Source organism: Bufo bufo, chromosome 7, assembly GCF_905171765.1.
Source record: "Bufo bufo chromosome 7, aBufBuf1.1, whole genome shotgun sequence".
NCBI lineage: Eukaryota > Metazoa > Chordata > Amphibia > Anura > Bufonidae > Bufo > Bufo bufo.
In genome coordinates, this window is record NC_053395.1 from 236,062,633 (window position 1) to 236,081,450 (window position 18,818).

The 18,818-nt window shown below is 32.9% G+C and overlaps 1 protein-coding gene across 1 annotated transcript in view; it reads right to left on the minus strand.

Annotated features, from left to right (window-relative positions):
- The window catches only part of LOC121007765, a 50,307-nt gene that overhangs the window by 27,698 nt on the left and 3,791 nt on the right, over nt 1-18,818 (minus strand). The window lies entirely within an intron of this gene.

The following is an 18,818-nucleotide window of genomic DNA, read 5'->3' on the forward strand; positions in this document are numbered from 1 at the left end:
TATATAGAGAGGACTGTGTGTATATATACTGTATATAGAGGACTGTGTGTATATATACTGTATATAGAGAGGACTGTGTGTATATATACTGTATATAGAGAGGACTGTGTGTATATATACTGTATATAGAGAGGACTGTGTGTATATATACTGTATATAGAGAGGACTGTGTGTATATATACTGTATATAGAGAGGACTGTGTATGTATATATACTGTATATAGAGAGGACTGTGTGTATATATACTGTATATAGAGAGGACTGTGTATGTATATATACTGTATATAGAGAGGACTGTGTGTATATATACTGTATATAGAGAGGACTGTGTGTATATATACTGTATATATAGAGGACTGTGTATATATACTGTATATAGAGAGGACTGTGTATATATATACTGTATATAGAGAGGACTGTGTGTATATATACTGTATATAGAGAGGACTGTCTATGTATATATACTGTATATAGAGAGGACTGTGTATATATATACTGTATATAGAGAGGACTGTGTGTATATATACTGTATATAGAGAGGACTGTGTGTATATATACTGTATATATAGAGGACTGTGTATATATACTGTATATAGAGAGGACTGTGTATATATATACTGTATATAGAGAGGACTGTGTGTATATATACTGTATATAGAGAGGACTGTGTGTATATATACTGTATATAGAGAGGACTGTGTGTATATACTGTATATAGAGAGGACTGTGTATATATACTGTATATAGAGAGGACTGTGTGTATATATACTGTATATAGAGAGGACTGTGTGTATATATACTGTATATAGAGAGGACTGTGTGTATATATACTGTATATAGAGAGGACTGTGTGTATATATACTGTATATAGAGAGGACTGTGTGTACATATACTGTATATAGAGAGGACTGTGTGTATATATACTGTATATAGAGAGGACTGTGTATATATACTGTATATAGAGAGGACTGTGTGTACATATACTGTATATAGAGAGGACTGTGTATGTATATATACTGTATATAGAGAGGACTGTGTGTATATATACTGTATATAGAGAGGACTGTGTGTATATATACTGTATATAGAGAGGACTGTGTGTATATATACTGTATATAGAGAGGACTGTGTGTATATATACTGTCTATAGAGAGGACTGTGTATATATACTGTATATAGAGAGGACTGTGTGTATATATACTGTATATAGAGAACTGTGTGTATATATACTGTATATAGAGGACTGTGTATGTATATATACTGTATATAGAGAGGACTGTGTGTACATATACTGTATATAGAGAGGACTGTGTGTATATATACTGTATAGAGAGGACTGTGTGTATATATACTGTATATAGAGAGGACTGTGTGTATATATACTGTATATAGAGAGGACTGTGTGTATATATAATGTATATAGAGAGGACTGTGTATATATACTGTATATAGAGAGGACTGTGTATATATACTGTATATAGAGAGGACTGTGTGTATATATACTGTATATAGAGAGGACTGTGTGTATATATACTGTATATAGAGAGGACTGTGTATGTATATATACTGTATATAGAGAGGACTGTGTGTATATATACTGTATATAGAGAGGACTGTGTGTGTACATATACTGTATATAGAGAGGACTGTGTGTACATATACTGTATATAGAGAGGACTGTGTGTATATATACTGTATATAGAGAGGACTGTGTGTATATATACTGTATATAGAGAGGACTGTGTGTATATATACTGTATATAGAGAGGACTGTGTGTATATATACTGTATAGAGAGGACTGTGTGTATATATACTGTATATAGAGAGGACTGTGTGTATATATACTGTATATAGAGAGGACTGTGTGTATATATAATGTATATAGAGAGGACTGTGTATATATACTGTATATAGAGAGGACTGTGTATATATACTGTATATAGAGAGGACTGTGTGTATATATACTGTATATAGAGAGGACTGTGTGTATATATACTGTATATAGAGAGGACTGTGTATGTATATATACTGTATATAGAGAGGACTGTGTGTATATATACTGTATATAGAGAGGACTGTGTGTGTACATATACTGTATATAGAGAGGACTGTGTGTACATATACTGTATATAGAGAGGACTGTGTGTATATATACTGTATATAGAGAGGACTGTGTGTACATATACTGTATATAGAGAGGACTGTGTGTATATATACTGTATATAGAGAGGACTGTGTATATATACTGTATATAGAGAGGACTGTGTGTACATATACTGTATATAGAGAGGACTGTGTGTATATATACTGTATATAGAGAGGACTGTGTATATATACTGTATATAGAGAGGACTGTGTGTACATATACTGTATATAGAGAGGACTGTGTATGTATATATACTGTATATAGAGAGGACTGTGTGTACATATACTGTATATAGAGAGGACTGTGTGTATATATACTGTCTATAGAGAGGACTGTGTATATATACTGTATATAGAGAGGACTGTGTGTATATATACTGTATATAGAGAACTGTGTGTATATATACTGTATATAGAGGACTGTGTATGTATATATACTGTATATAGAGAGGACTGTGTGTACATATACTGTATATAGAGAGGACTGTGTGTATATATACTGTATAGAGAGGACTGTGTGTATATATACTGTATATAGAGAGGACTGTGTGTATATATACTGTATATAGAGAGGACTGTGTGTATATATAATGTATATAGAGAGGACTGTGTATATATACTGTATATAGAGAGGACTGTGTGTATATATACTGTATATAGAGAGGACTGTGTGTATATATACTGTATATAGAGAGGACTGTGTATGTATATATACTGTATATAGAGAGGACTGTGTGTATATATACTGTATATAGAGAGGACTGTGTGTGTACATATACTGTATATAGAGAGGACTGTGTGTACATATACTGTATATAGAGAGGACTGTGTGTATATATACTGTATATAGAGAGGACTGTGTGTATATATACTGTATATAGAGAGGACTGTGTATATATACTGTATATAGAGAGGACTGTGTGTATATATACTGTATATAGAGGACTGTGTGTATATATACTGTATAGAGAGGACTGTGTGTATATATACTGTATATAGAGAGGACTGTGTGTATATATAATGTATATAGAGAGGACTGTGTATATATACTGTATATAGAGAGGACTGTGTATATATACTGTATATAGAGAGGACTGTGTGTATATATACTGTATAGAGAGGACTGTGTGTATATATACTGTATATAGAGGACTGTGTGTATATATACTGTATATAGAGAGGACTGTGTGTATATATACTGTATATAGAGAGGACTGTGTGTATATATACTGTATATAGAGAGGACTGTGTGTATATATACTGTATATAGAGAGGACTGTGTATGTATATATACTGTATATAGAGAGGACTGTGTGTATATATACTGTATATAGAGAGGACTGTGTGTATATATACTGTATAGAGAGGACTGTGTGTATATATACTGTATATAGAGGACTGTGTATATATATACTGTATATAGAGAGGACGGTGTGTATATATACTGTATAGAGAGGACTGTGTGTATATATAATGTATATAGAGAGGACTGTGTATATATACTGTATATAGAGAGGACTGTGTGTATATATACTGTATATAGAGAGGACTGTGTGTATATATACTGTATATAGAGAGGACTGTGTATGTATATATACTGTATATAGAGAGGACTGTGTGTATATATACTGTATATAGAGGACTGTGTGTATATATACTGTATATAGAGGACTGTGTGTATATATACTGTATAGAGAGGACTGTGTGTATATATACTGTATATAGAGAGGACTGTGTGTACATATACTGTATATAGAGAGGACTGTGTGTATATATACTGTATAGAGAGGACTGTGTGTATATATACTGTATATAGAGAGGACTGTGTGTATATATACTGTATATAGAGAGGACTGTGTGTATATATAATGTATATAGAGAGGACTGTGTATATATACTGTATATAGAGAGGACTGTGTATATATACTGTATATAGAGAGGACTGTGTGTATATATACTGTATATAGAGAGGACTGTGTGTATATATACTGTATATAGAGAGGACTGTGTGTATATATACTGTATATAGAGAGGACTGTGTGTATATATACTGTATATAGAGAGGACTGTGTGTATATATACTGTATATAGAGAGGACTGTGTGTATATATACTGTATATAGAGAGGACTGTGTGTATATATACTGTATATAGAGAGGACTGTGTGTACATATACTGTATATAGAGAGGACTGTGTGTATATATACTGTATAGAGAGGACTGTGTGTATATATACTGTATATAGAGAGGACTGTGTGTATATATACTGTATATAGAGAGGACTGTGTGTATATATAATGTATATAGAGAGGACTGTGTATATATACTGTATATAGAGAGGACTGTGTATATATACTGTATATAGAGAGGACTGTGTGTATATATACTGTATATAGAGAGGACTGTGTGTATATATACTGTATATAGAGAGGACTGTGTATGTATATATACTGTATATAGAGAGGACTGTGTGTATATATACTGTATATAGAGAGGACTGTGTGTGTACATATACTGTATATAGAGAGGACTGTGTGTACATATACTGTATATAGAGAGGACTGTGTGTATATATACTGTATATAGAGAGGACGGTGTGTATATATACTGTATATAGAGAGGACTGTGTATGTATATATACTGTATATAGAGAGGACTGTGTATGTATATATACTGTATATAGAGGACTGTGTATATATACTGTATATAGAGAGGACTGTGTATATATACTGTATATAGAGAGGACTGTGTATATATACTGTATATAGAGAGGACTGTGTGTATATATACTGTATATAGAGAGGACTGTGTATATATACTGTATATAGAGAGGACTGTGTATGTATATATACTGTATATAGAGAGGACTGTGTGTATATATACTGTATATAGAGAGGACTGTGTGTGTACATATACTGTATATAGAGAGGACTGTGTGTACATATACTGTATATAGAGAGGACTGTGTGTATATATACTGTATATAGAGAGGACTGTGTGTATATATACTGTATATAGAGAGGACGGTGTGTATATATACTGTATATAGAGAGGACTGTGTATGTATATATACTGTATATAGAGAGGACTGTGTATGTATATATACTGTATATAGAGGACTGTGTATATATACTGTATATAGAGAGGACTGTGTATATATACTGTATATAGAGAGGACTGTGTGTATATATACTGTATATAGAGAGGACTGTGTGTATATACTGTATATAGAGAGGACTGTGTGTATATATACTGTATATAGAGAGGACTGTGTGTATATATACTGTATATAGAGAGGACTGTGTGTATATATACTGTATATAGAGAGGACTGTGTATATATATACTGTATATAGAGAGGACTGTGTGTATATATACTGTATATAGAGGACTGTGTGTATATATACTGTATATAGAGGACTGTGTGTATATATACTGTATATAGAGAGGACTGTGTGTATATATACTGTATATAGAGAGGACTGTGTATGTGTGTATATATATATATATATACACACTGTATATAGAGAGGACTGTGTGTATATATACTGTATATAGAGAGGACTGTGTATGTATATATACTGTATATAGAGAGGACTGTGTATGTATATATACTGTATATAGAGGACTGTGTGTATATATACTGTATATAGAGAGGACTGTGTGTATATATACTGTATATAGAGAGGACTGTGTGTATATATACTGTATATAGAGAGGACTGTGTATGTATATATACTGTATATAGAGAGGACTGTGTATATATACTGTATATAGAGAGGACTGTGTATATATATACTGTATATAGAGAGGACTGTATGTATATATACTGTATATAGAGAGGACTGTGTGTACATATACTGTATATAGAGAGGACTGTGTGTATATATACTGTATATAGAGAGGACTGTGTATATATATATATATATACTGTATATAGAGAGGACTGTGTGTATATATACTGTATATAGAGAGGACTGTGTGTATATATACTGTATATAGAGAGGACTGTGTGTATATATACTGTATATAGAGAGGACTGTGTATATATACTGTATATAGAGAGGACTGTGTGTATATATACTGTATATAGAGAGGACGGTGTGTATATATACTGTATATAGAGAGGACTGTGTATGTATATATACTGTATATAGAGGACTGTGTGTATATATACTGTATATAGAGAGGACTGTGTGTATATATACTGTATATAGAGAGGACTGTGTGTATATATACTGTATATAGAGAGGACTGTGTATATATACTGTATATAGAGAGGACTGTGTATATATATACTGTATATAGAGAGGACTGTATGTATATATACTGTATATAGAGAGGACTGTGTGTACATATACTGTATATAGAGAGGACTGTGTGTATATATACTGTATATAGAGAGGACTGTGTATATATATATATATATACTGTATATAGAGAGGACTGTGTGTATATATACTGTATATAGAGAGGACTGTGTGTATATATACTGTATATAGAGAGGACTGTGTGTATATATACTGTATATAGAGAGGACTGTGTATATATACTGTATATAGAGAGGACTGTGTGTATATATACTGTATATAGAGAGGACGGTGTGTATATATACTGTATATAGAGAGGACTGGGTGTATATATACTGTATATAGAGAGGACTGTGTGTATATATACTGTATATAGAGAGGACTGTGTGTATATATACTGTATATAGAGGACTGTGTGTATATATACTGTATATAGAGAGGACTGTGTGTATATATACTGTATATAGAGAGGACTGTGTATATATACTGTATATAGAGAGGACTGTGTGTATATATACTGTATATAGAGAGGACGGTGTGTATATATACTGTATATAGAGAGGACTGTGTGTATATATACTGTATATAGAGAGGACTGTGTGTATATATACTGTATATAGAGAGGACTGTGTGTATATATACTGTATATAGAGGACTGTGTGTATATATACTGTATATAGAGAGGACTGTGTGTATATATACTGTATATAGAGAGGACTGTGTATGTGTGTATATATATATATACACACTGTATATAGAGAGGACTGTGTGTATATATACTGTATATAGAGAGGACTGTGTGTATATATACACTGTATATAGAGAGGACTGTATGTATATATACTGTATATAGAGAGGACTGTATGTATATATACTGTATATAGAGAGGACTGTGTATGTATATATACTGTATATAGAGAGGACTGTGTATGTATATATACTGTATATAGAGAGGACTGTGTATGTATATATACTGTATATAGAGAGGACTGTGTGTATATATACTGTATATAGAGAGGACTGTGTATATATATATATATATATATACTGTATATAGAGAGGACTGTGTGTATATATACTGTATATAGAGAGGACTGTGTGTATATATACTGTATATAGAGAGGACTGTGTATGTATATATACTGTATATAGAGAGGACTGTGTGTACATATACTGTATATAGAGAGGACTGTGTATATATACTGTATATAGAGAGGACTGTGTATGTATATATACTGTATATAGAGAGGACTGTGTGTATATATACTGTATATAGAGAGGACGGTGTGTATATATACTGTATATAGAGAGGACTGTGTATATATACTGTATATAGAGAGGACTGTGTGTATATATACTGTATATAGAGAGGACTGTGTGTATATATACTGTATATAGAGAGGACTGTGTGTATATATACTGTCTATAGAGAGGACTATGTATATATACTGTATATAGAGAGGACTGTGTATATATACTGTATATAGAGAGGACTGTGTATGTATATACACTGTATATAGAGAGGACTGTGTATGTATATATACTGTATATAGAGAGGACTGTGTGTATATATACTGTATATAGAGAGGACTGTGTGTATATATACTGTATATAGAGAGGACTGTGTGTATATATACTGTATATAGAGGACTGTGTGTATATATACTGTATATAGAGAGGACTGTGTGTATATATACTGTATATAGAGGACTGTGTATGTATATATACTGTATATAGAGAGGACTGTGTGTACATATACTGTATATAGAGAGGACTGTGTGTACATATACTGTATATAGAGAGGACTGTGTGTATATATACTGTATATAGAGGACTGTGTATGTATATATACTGTATATAGAGAGGACTGTGTGTATATATACTTTATATAGAGGACGGTGTGTATATATACTGTATATAGAGAGGACGGTGTGTATATATACTGTATATAGAGAGGACTGTGTATGTATATATACTGTATATAGAGAGGACGGTGTGTATATATACTGTATATAGAGAGGACTGTGTGTACATATACTGTATATAGAGAGGACTGTGTGTATATATACTGTATATAGAGAGGACGGTGTGTATATATACTGTATATAGAGAGGACGGTGTGTATATATACTGTATATAGAGAGGACTGTGTGTACATATACTGTATATAGAGAGGACTGTGTGTATATATACTGTATATAGAGAGGACTTTGTGTATATATACTGTATATAGAGAGGACGGTGTGTATATATACTGTATATAGAGAGGACTGTGTGTATATATACTGTATATAGAGAGGACTTTGTGTATATATACTGTATATAGAGAGGACGGTGTGTGTATATATACTGTATATAGAGAGGACGGTGTGTATATATACTGTATATAGAGAGGACTGTGTGTACATATACTGTATATAGAGAGGACTGTGTGTATATATACTGTATATAGAGAGGACTGTGTGTATATACTGTATATAGAGAGGACTGTGTGTATATATACTGTATATAGAGAGGACTGTGTATGTATATATACTGTATATAGAGAGGACTGTGTGTATATATACTGTATATAGAGAGGACTGTGTATGTATATATACTGTATATAGAGAGGACTGTGTATGTATATATACTGTATATAGAGAGAACTGTGTGTATATATACTGTATATAGAGAGGACTGTGTGTACATATACTGTATATAGAGAGGACTGTGTGTATATATACTGTATATAGAGAGGACTGTGTGTATATATACTGTATATAGAGAGGACTGTGTGTATATATACTGTATATAGAGAGGACTGTGTGTATATATACTGTATATAGAGAGGACTGTGTGTATATATACTGTCTATAGAGAGGACTGTGTATATATACTGTATATAGAGAGGACTGTGTGTATATATACTGTATATAGAGAGGACTGTGTGTATATATACTGTATATAGAGAGGACTGTGTGTATATATACTGTATATAGAGAGGACTGTGTGTATATATACTGTATATAGAGGACTGTGTGTATATATACTGTATATAGAGGACTGTGTGTATATATACTGTATATAGAGAGGACTGTGTGTATATATACTGTATATAGAGAGGACTGTGTGTATATATACTGTATATAGAGAGGACTGTGTATGTATATATACTGTATATAGAGAGGACTTTGTGTATATATACTGTATATAGAGAGGACTGTGTGTATATACTGTATATAGAGAGGACTGTGTGTATATATACTGTATATAGAGAGGACTGTGTATGTATATATACTGTATATAGAGAGGACTGTGTGTATATATACTGTATATAGAGAGGACTGTGTATGTATATATACTGTATATAGAGAGGACTGTGTATGTATATATACTGTATATAGAGAGGACTGTGTATATATACTGTATATAGAGAGGACTGTGTGTACATATACTGTATATAGAGAGGACTGTGTATGTATATATACTGTATATAGAGAGGACTGTGTGTATATATACTGTATATAGAGAGGACTGTGTGTATATATACTGTATATAGAGAGGACTGTGTGTATATATACTGTCTATAGAGAGGACTGTGTATATATACTGTATATAGAGAGGACTGTGTGTATATATACTGTATATAGAGAGGACTGTGTGTATATATACTGTATATAGAGAGGACTGTGTGTATATATACTGTATATAGAGAGGACTGTGTGTATATATACTGTATATAGAGGACTGTGTGTATATATACTGTATATAGAGGACTGTGTGTATATATACTGTATATAGAGAGGACTGTGTGTATATATACTGTATATAGAGAGGACTGTGTGTATATATACTGTATATAGAGAGGACTGTGTATGTATATATACTGTATATAGAGAGGACTGTGTGTATATATACTGTATATAGAGAGGACTGTGTGTATATATACTGTATATAGAGAGGACTGTGTATGTATATATACTGTATATAGAGGACTGTGTATGTATATACTGTATATAGAGAGGACTGTGTGTATATATACTGTATATAGAGAGGACTGTGTGTATATATACTGTATATAGAGAGGACTGTGTGTATATATACTGTATATAGAGAGGACTGTGTATATATACTGTATATAGAGAGGACTGTGTGTACATATACTGTATATAGGGAGGACTGTGTATGTATATATACTGTATATAGAGAGGACTGTGTGTATATATACTGTATATAGAGAGGACTGTGTGTATATATACTGTATATAGAGAGGACTGTGTGTATATATACTGTATATAGAGAGGACTGTGTGTATATATACTGTCTATAGAGAGGACTGTGTATATATACTGTATATAGAGAGGACTGTGTGTATATATACTGTATATAGAGAGGACTGTGTGTATATATACTGTATATAGAGAGGACTGTGTGTATATATACTGTATATAGAGAGGACTGTGTGTATATATACTGTATAGAGAGGACTGTGTGTATATATACTGTATATAGAGAGGACTGTGTGTATATATACTGTATATAGAGAGGACTGTGTATGTATATATACTGTATATAGAGAGGACTGTGTATATATACTGTATATAGAGAGGACTGTGTGTGTATATATATATATACACACTGTATATAGAGAGGACTGTGTGTATATATACTGTATATAGAGAGGACTGTGTGTGTATATACTGTATATAGAGAGGACTGTGTGTATATATACTGTATATAGAGAGGACTGTGTGTATATATACTGTATATAGAGAGGACTGTGTGTATATATACTGTATATATAGAGGACTGTGTATGTATATATACTGTATAAAGAGAGGACTGTGTATGTATATATACTGTATATAGAGAGGACTGTGTGTACATATACTGTATATAGAGAGGACTGTGTGTATATATACTGTATATAGAGAGGACTGTGTGTATATATACTGTATATAGAGAGGACTGTGTATGTGTGTATATATATATATATACACACACTGTATATAGAGAGGACTGTGTGTATATATACTGTATATAGAGAGGACTGTGTGTATATATACTGTATATAGAGAGGACTGTGTGTATATATACTGTATATAGAGGACTGTGTGTATATATACTGTATATAGAGGACTGTGTATATATATATATATATACTGTATATAGAGAGGACTGTGTGTATATATACTGTATATAGAGAGGACTGTGTGTATATATACTGTATATAGAGAGGACTGTGTGTATATATACTGTATATAGAGGACTGTGTGTATATATACTGTATATAGAGGACTGTGTGTATATATACTGTATATAGAGGACTGTGTGTATATATACTGTATATAGAGAGGACTGTGTGTATATATACTGTATATAGAGAGGACTGTGTGTATATATACTGTATATAGAGAGGACTGTGTGTATATATACTGTATATAGAGAGGACTGTGTGTATATATACTGTATAGAGAGAGGACTGTGTGTATATATACTGTATATAGAGAGGACTGTGTGTATATATACTGTATATAGAGAGGACTATGTATATATACTGTATATAGAGAGGACTGTGTGTATATATACTGTATATAGAGAGGACTGTGTGTACATATACTGTATATAGAGAGGACTGTGTGTATATATACTGTATAGAGAGGACTGTGTATGTATATATACTGTATATAGAGGACTGTGTGTATATATACTGTATAGAGAGGACTGTATGTGTGTATATATATATATATATATATATATACTGTATATAGAGGACTGTGTGTATATATACTGTATATAGAGAGGACTGTGTGTACATATACTGTATATAGAGAGGACTGTGTGTATATATACTGTATATAGAGAGGACTGTGTATGTATATATACTGTATATAGAGAGGACTGTGTATGTATATATACTGTATATAGAGAGGACTGTGTATGTATATATACTGTATATAGAGGACTGTGTGTATATATACTGTATATAGAGAGGACTGTGTATGTATATATACTGTATATAGAGAGGACTGTGTGTATATATACTGTATATAGAGAGGACTGTGTGTATATATACTGTATATAGAGAGGACTGTGTGTATATATACTGTATATAGAGAGGACTGTGTATGTGTGTATATATATATATATACACACTGTATATAGAGAGGACTGTGTGTATATATACTGTATATAGAGAGGACTGTGTATGTATATATACTGTATATAGAGAGGACTGTGTATGAATATATACTGTATATAGAGAGGACTGTGTATGTATATATACTGTATATAGAGAGGACTGTGTATGTATATATACTGTATATAGAGGACTGTGTGTATATATACTGTATATAGAGAGGACTGTGTGTATATATACTGTATATAGAGAGGACTGTGTATATATACTGTATATAGAGAGGACTGTGTGTATATATACTGTATATAGAGAGGACTGTGTGTATATATACTGTATATAGAGAGGACTGTGTGTATATATACTGTATATAGAGAGGACTGTGTGTATATATACTGTATATAGAGAGGACGGTGTGTATATATACTGTATATAGAGAGGACTGTGTATGTATATATACTGTATATAGAGAGGACGGTGTGTATATATACTGTATATAGAGAGGACGGTGTGTATATATACTGTATATAGAGAGGACTGTGTGTACATATACTGTATATAGAGAGGACTGTGTGTATATATACTGTATATAGAGAGGACTGTGTGTATATATACTGTATATAGAGGACTGTGTATATATACTGTATATAGAGAGGACTATGTATATATACTGTATATAGAGAGGACTGTGTGTATATATACTGTATATAGAGAGGACTGTGTGTATATATGCTGTATATAGAGAGGACTGTGTGTATATATACTGTATATAGAGAGGACTGTGTATATATACTGTATATAGAGAGGACTATGTATATATACTGTATATAGAGAGGACTGTGTGTATATATACTGTATATAGAGAGGACTGTGTGTATATATGCTGTATATAGAGAGGACTGTGTGTATATATACTGTATATAGAGAGGACTGTGTGTATATATACTGTATATAAAGAGGACTGTGTATGTATATATACTGTATATAGAGAGGACTGTGTGTATATATACTGTATATAGAGAGGACTGTGTATGTATATATACTGTATATAGAGGACTGTGTGTATATATACTGTATAGAGAGAGGACGGTGTGTATATATACTGTATATAGAGAGGACGGTGTGTATATATACTGTATATAGAGAGGACTGTGTATGTATATATACTGTATATAGAGAGGACGGTGTGTATATATACTGTATATAGAGAGGACTGTGTGTATATATACTGTATATAGAGAGGACTGTGTATATATACTGTATATAGAGAGGACGGTGTGTATATATACTGTATATAGAGAGGACTGTGTGTACATATACTGTATATAGAGAGGACTGTGTGTACATATACTGTATATAGAGAGGACTGTGTGTATATATACTGTATATAGAGAGGACTGTGTGTATATATACTGTATATAGAGAGGACTGTGTATATATACACACACACTGTATATAGAGAGGACTGTGTATATATACTGTATATAGAGAGGACTGTGTGTATATATACTGTATATAGAGAGGACTGTGTGTATATATACTGTATATAGAGAGGACTGTGTGTATATATACTGTATATAGAGAGGACTGTGTGTATATATACTGTATATAGAGAGGACTGTGTGTATATATACTGTATATAGAGAGGACTGTGTGTATATATACTGTATATAAAGAGGACTGTGTATGTATATATACTGTATATAGAGAGGACTGTGTGTATATATACTGTATATAGAGAGGACTGTGTATGTATATATACTGTATATAGAGAGGACTGTGTATGTATATATACTGTATATAGAGAGGACTGTGTATATATACTGTATATAGAGAGGACTGTGTGTATATATACTGTATATAGAGAGGACTGTGTGTATATATACTGTATATAGAGAGGACTGTGTGTATATATACTGTATATAGAGAGGACTGTGTGTATATATACTGTATATAGAGAGGACTGTGTGTATATATCCTGTATATAGAGAGGACTGTGTGTATATATAGTGTATATAGAGAGGACTGTGTATATATACACACACACTGTATATAGAGAGGACTGTGTGTATATATACTGTATATAGAGAGGACTGTGTGTATATATACTGTATATAGAGAGGACTGTGTGTATATATACTGTATATAGAGAGGACTGTGTGTACACACTGTATATAGAGAGGACTGTGTGTACATATACTGTATATAGAGAGGACTGTGTGTATATATACTGTATATAGAGAGGACTGTGTGTATATATACTGTATATAGAGAGGACTGTGTGTATATATACTGTATATAGAGAGGACTGTGTGTATATATACTGTATATAAAGAGGACTGTGTATGTATATATACTGTATATAGAGAGGACTGTGTGTACACACTGTATATAGAGAGGACTGTGTGTACATATACTGTATATAGAGAGGACTGTGTATGTATATATACTGTATATAGAGAGGACTGTGTATGTATATATACTGTATATAGAGAGGACTGTGTGTATATATACTGTATATAGAGAGGACTGTGTGTATATATACTGTATATAGAGAGGACTGTGTGTATATATACTGTATATAGAGAGGACTGTGTGTATATATACTGTATATAGAGAGGACTGTGTGTATATATACTGTATATAGAGAGGACTGTGTATGTATATATACTGTATATAGAGAGGACTGTGTATATATACTGTATATAGAGAGGACTGTGTATGTATATATACTGTATATAGAGAGGACTGTGTATATATACTGTATATAGAGAGGACTGTGTGTATATATACTGTATATAGAGAGGACTGTGTGTATATATACTGTATATAGAGAGGACTGTGTATATATACTGTATATAGAGAGGACTGTGTGTATATATACTGTATATAGAGAGGACTGTGTGTATATATCCTGTATATAGAGAGGACTGTGGGTATATATACTGTATATAGAGAGGACTGTGTATGTATACACACACACTGTATATAGAGAGGACTGTGTGTACATATACTGTATATAGAGAGGACTGTGTATATATACTGTATATAGAGAGGACGGTGTGTATATATACTGTATATAGAGAGGACTGTGTATGTATATATACTGTATATAGAGAGGACTGTGTGTACATATACTGTAAATAGAGAGGACTGTATGTATATATACTGTATATAGAGAGGACTGTGTGTATATATACTGTATATAGAGAGGACTGTGTATATATACTGTATATAGAGAGGACTGTGTATATATACTGTATATAGAGAGGACTGTGTGTATATATACTGTATATAGAGAGGACTGTGTGTATATATACTGTATATAGAGAGGACTGTGTATGTATATATACTGTATATAGAGAGGACTGTGTGTATATATACTGTATATAGAGAGGACTGTGTGTATATATATACTGTATATAGAGAGGACTGTATGTATATATACTGTATATAGAGAGGACTGTGTGTATATATACTGTATATAGAGAGGACTGTGTGTATATATACTGTATATATAGAGGACTGTGTGTATATATACTGTATATAGAGAGGACTGTGTGTATATATACTGTATATAGAGAGGACTGTGTGTATATATACTGTATATAGAGAGGACTGTGTGTACATATACTGTATATAGAGAGGACTGTGTGTATACACACTGTATATAGAGAGGACTGTGTGTATATATACTGTATATAGAGAGGACTGTGTGTATATATACTGTATATATAGAGGACTGTGTATGTATATATACTGTATATAGAGAGGACTGTGTGTACATATACTGTATATAGAGAGGACTGTGTGTATACACACTGTATATAGAGAGGACTGTGTGTATATATACTGTATATAGAGAGGACTGTGTGTATATATACTGTATATATAGAGGACTGTGTGTATATATACTGTATATAGAGAGGACTGTGTGTATATATACTGTATATAGAGAGGACTGTGTGTATATATACTGTATATAGAGAGGACTGTGTGTATACACACTGTATATAGAGAGGACTGTGTATATATACTGTATATAGAGGACTGTGTGTATATACTGTATATAGAGAGGACTGTGTGTATACACACTGTATATAGAGAGGACTGTGTGTATATATACTGTATATAGAGAGGACTGTGTATACACACACATATATATATATATATATATATCCAGTATGTGAATTCCGGCAGCACTCACTTTAGAGATTATCCGGTGCAAGCGTCTCGCCTTTGACGACCGGCTTGTATATTCATAGAAAATCAACGCAGCTCTCTTCTTCTTGTAAAAAACCGCAGTGTCTTTATTCACACATGTGACACAAAATAGGCAACGTTTCAATCCCCTTCCGGGATCCTTCTCAAGCCAAGTGCAAGTGCACAGACCAACCGCATGCTGGCATCTAAATACATATCCAGCTTTACAATACATGTCTACAACATCATTTAATCAAGTGATTACAATTAGTGACAGCTGATACAAAATCAAGTGTTCTTTTCCACTATTTCCAGTGTCGTCTTGTATTGTGATCTTGGTGTATATTCTCATACATCTCTATATATAAAGTGCTTGTGCCGATAAGGTGTAGCTTCACATCGAAGTTTACATAAACAATCGCATATTATAAAAAGTGCATTTTAAAATCACAACGAAATCACTTTGGCGATAATACATTCATCAGGATAGAGAGACGCGCGCTGCAATTGAATGCAATTCATCCAACTTGTTGTGGTGTGAACACCACCCAACTGCAGGGTACAAAAAATGTTTTTATTTTTTTATATCAACGCTCATGCCGATGTTATCTCTTGAGGTGCGGACCAGTCCGCACAGTACTCCAGTAACGTGAGGTCGTGTGGCGCATAAATTGCGCATAAGATGACCATTTCTCCCCCCAGGAAAAAATTCTTATTTGGAATCATCTTCTGTTCTCACATTCTAATAAATGATATCTTTCTATTGCACTAATACTACATGTGCACTCATCCACATCACATAGACAACGCTTCCCCACAAACAAACGCATGCTTGAGAGTCGGTGGGAATCACCGTCAATACCCGCGTGCGGCATTGTGTATACTTCCCGTCTAAATCAAGTGTCGCATAAAGAAAATTTTTGGCCGTATTTATCATCCTGCAGGACGCCTCTCTCATCCCGTGAAACTCCATATCTGTAATACAGAAAAAATATCATTTTTTTGCAAAAATTCATAACTGGTCTATACCTTCAATGTCATAATGTGTCCGGAAATCCTGCAATCGGGAGCCAACACCCTCTATCTCATACCCACTGTAACACCATAATCTATATTTAAACCGTGCGGTTTCAATGTACCAAGGCAATGTATCCATTTTAATTCACATTTTTTTCAAAAGAGTAGTTCTATCCCCCCCTCTTTTTAACACATAAATTCTTTCTAAGATTGCAAATTTCAGATCTTTTTCCTTATGCGGTTTGTCCAAAAAATGTTTAGCCACAGGCAGATCTTTCCTTTTATCTCTAATAGACTGTCGATGGTTATTTAGTCTCGCCTACATAGAGTAAGTGACATGGGCACCATAAAACGTATACTACCCACGACGAATACTACCCCATGTCTGCGGTGTGTGAATTGCAAGTATCTGCAGAAGGGCAGGGAATTCACACACCGCAGACTGCGGAACGTTTTGAGATTAAAGAATATTTGACTTGCGATTCGTAGTGGGTAGTATACGTTTTATGGTGCCCATGTCACTTACTCTATGTAGGGGAGACTACGTGTGATATCAAGGAGCGACTAAAAAACCATCGACAGTCTATTCAAGATAAAAGGAAAGATCTGCCTGTGGCTAAACATTTTTCAATTGCAGCGCGCGTCTCTCTATCCTGATGAACTGATGAATGTATCATCGCCAAAGTGATTTCGTTGTGATTTTAAAATGCACTTTTTATAATATGCGATTGTTTATGTATACTTCGATGTGAAGCTACACCTTATCGGCACAAGCACTTTTTATATATATAGATGTATGAGAATATATACCAAGATCACAATACAAGAAGACACTGGAAATAGTGGAATGGATCGATTTTTTTTTTAAAAAGAACACTTGATTTTGTAAAGCTGGATATGTATTTAGATGCCAGCATGCGGTTGGTCTGTGCACTTGGCTTGAGAAGGATCCCGGAAGGGGATTGAAACGTTGCCTATTTTGTGTCACATGTGTGAATAAAGACACTGCGGGTTTTTTTACAAGAA